This window comes from Mandrillus leucophaeus, unplaced genomic scaffold (genome assembly GCF_000951045.1).
Source record: "Mandrillus leucophaeus isolate KB7577 unplaced genomic scaffold, Mleu.le_1.0 Scaffold269, whole genome shotgun sequence".
Classification (NCBI taxonomy): Eukaryota; Metazoa; Chordata; class Mammalia; order Primates; family Cercopithecidae; genus Mandrillus; species Mandrillus leucophaeus.
In genome coordinates, this window is record NW_012102798.1 from 4,612,155 (window position 1) to 4,615,214 (window position 3,060).

At 41.4% G+C, this 3,060-nt stretch overlaps 1 pseudogene; it reads right to left on the minus strand.

The window, feature by feature from the left end:
• Positions 1-2,234: 2,234 nt before the first annotated feature.
• LOC105542836 lies at positions 2,235-2,840 on the minus strand (annotated as a pseudogene).
• Between the last annotated feature and the right edge of the window lie 220 nt (positions 2,841-3,060).

The following is a 3,060-nucleotide window of genomic DNA, read 5'->3' on the forward strand; positions in this document are numbered from 1 at the left end:
ACATCAAGGTTTCATGTGCTTTACAAAACAAAACCAGGTCATTTATTTGTGTTGTAGCCCATTTTACTTCTGGGCTAAATGTCAGAAGGACAAAGGCACAATTGTCTTTCTTGACTTACAAGAATAAAGGAAGTGATAGTAAAGCTCTCAATTTTTGTGTGTGAGTAGAAGATAGGAAGTAGCCCTGATGATCTAAAATGGCTGAAAGTCAAAGACTTACATGATTTCCAACACTATAGAGCTGGTTAACGTAGCTTTCTATAGTTAATATTATAACTACTTTCCACTTTACGTTTTTTTTAGTACATACTATATAACAGGGAGTTTAAATAGTGACATTTGACTGGGTATGGTGGCTCATGCCTGTAATCCCAGCACTCTGGGAAACCAAGGCAGGAGATTTACTTGAGCCCAGGAGTTCAAGACCAGCCTGGGCAACATGGTGAGATCCCACTTGTACAAAAAATTGGAAAAAAAAAAAAAAAGGCTAGGCATGATGTTGTACACCTATATTCTCAGTTACTCGGAAGACTGAAGTGGGAGAATCGTTTGAGCCCAGGAGATTGAGGCTGCAGTGAGCGGTGTTCATGCCACTGCACTCCACCTTGGGCAACAGAGTAAGACTCTGTCTAAATAAATAAATGACACTAATATGCTTCAAGTAGTGTGCTAAGAGCTTTATTTGAATTATATTATATAAACTCCACAAAACACTATTCAGCAGTTACTACTCTTACTAAAGTAATACATGCATATAGCTGAACAGATAGTCCCCCAAAGTCGTATGTTGAAAAAACAGCAACAGCTACCTCCATCCTCCCAATCCCTGTGTCCCACTTGTAAGAGGCAACCATTCTTATCTTTTTTGGTTGGTTTATGGTTTTGCTTTGGTATGCAACTCTAAATTCTGGAATTATAGCTTATATTGCTATTTGCTGATATATAAATTTTAAGTGGTTTTTAAAAATTCACTTCTTGTATGGGATATGATGATTTAGCTTCCTTCTAACACTTTCCCTTCCTTACATACACACAGTTCTTTGGTTTTTCCCTTCTAACCCTTTCCCTTCCTTACATACAAACAGTTCTCTAGTTTTTCTTAGAATTAATGATGATTAGGCCGGGCGCGGTGGCTCAAGCCTGTAATCCCAGCACTTTGGGAGGCCGAGACAGGCGGATCACGAGGTCAGGAGATCGAGACCATTCTGGCTAACCCGGTGAAACTCCGTCTCTACTAAAAAAAATACAAAAAACTAGCCAGGCGAGGTGGCGGGTGCCTGTAGTCCCAGCTACTCGGGAGGCTGAGGCAGGAGAATGGCGTGAACCTGGGAGGCGGAGCTTATAGTGAGCTGAGATCCGGCCACTGCACTCCAGCCTTGGCGACAGAGCGAGACTCCGCTTCAAAAAAAAAAAAAAAAGAATTAATGATGATTTTCTTTTTCGCTAGCTTAGTTTTTTGTGCCTATTAGTACTAACCCAACCCCAGGCTTTACAAAAGGACTCTAAAACTCTTCTCAATATGGCCAACATATCAGGTAATTTGTTGGTTCCATCTTTTTCCTGGATACATCTTTCCAGACCCTTCCATCTACCTATCCGTAACCCACAGCACAGCTTTCTTCCTGGGCTTTCCTTTCACCTCCATCCTGGGAATTTTCTTTATCAGTCTCTTGTGTTCAACCTTCTGCTTCCTGGACCCCATATATTCCTTTGGCCACTCCCTTGTATTGGTAGAGCACATGTTCTGGTGGCTTCCTGAGAAATGATTAGTGAGAGGTAAATTTTTGGAGACCTTATCCTCAGCATTCTGAAATTTCACAATAATGTGTCTCTGTGTCATATAGTCATTATAATAAATACATAGTTGGCCCTTTAGTCTGTAAACTCATTTCCTTCTGTTTGGAGGGAAATTTCTTTTATTATGTCTTTGATTATTTCTTCCCCTCTATTTTCCTGTTCTCTGTCTGGGCATTCCTAATGGATATTGGTTCTCTTATTCTCCTATTCTATTTCTCTTTTCCCCAACTCTTTGCACTTTTGTTTTACATTCTTAGAGATTAATTAAAAATATATCCATAGATACCTATAAAATAAACTTTTAATTTTTAAAAAATTTCTATTCAAGTAGTTTGAGTTTTTAAGAGCTCATTTTTTTTCTTTTCTTCTCTCTTTTTTTTTTTGTATGTGGGGCCACCCTGAAAGGCAGACAGGTTTAATGGGCTACAGCCAGGAAATCAGCAGTTGGACTTGGCCATAAGCTCCAGCTTTTTCTTCTCAATGGCATAGGAGTTGGAAGAGCTCTTGGCAGTGTTGATGAGCTTATCAGCCAGGTATTCAGTGACGGTCTTGATATTCTGGAAGGCAGCCTCACTGGCACCTGTGTACAGCAGCCAGATGGCTTGATTCACATGGCACAGTGCGGACATGTCCACGTCCTGCTGTCTCACAGTCTCAGCTTGCTCGATGTATGTGGAGTCCTCCCAGGGCCACTTTTGATGATGGCATTCACCAGAACCTGCAGAGGGTTCTTGCCTGTAAGCAGGTGGATGATCTTGAAGGCATGCTTGACAAGGCACAGTCATGAGCTTCTTGCTGTTGTGGCCACGCATCACCATTGAGTTAGTGAAGTGCTCCATGATGGGACATTGCACTTTGTGGATGTAATTGGTGGCATACAACCCTATGCTGTGAGGCAGGTACTCGGTATACTTCTCCTTCACGGCAGTGTAATCCTGAAGGGAAATGTCACTGATCTGTGCATCATCAGGGCTCCACTTCGCAAAGAACTTGATGTCAGGGGTTTCTGCCACCACTGGTGCTGCTGTCTCCCACTTGGTCATCTTGAGGGCACAGCCTGAGCATCTCTGTTTCTCATTGTGGACCATGCACCACCCTGACACAGACAGAATTCCATTCTTATTCTTAGAATGTTTCTTTTTTACTTCTAGGATCCATGTTTCATGGACATGATGTATCTACGCATCTCTCTGAAAATGTTAATTATAGGGATTTTTATGGCTTCTTCTTCTACCTACATTATTTCTATTTCTTCCAAGTTTC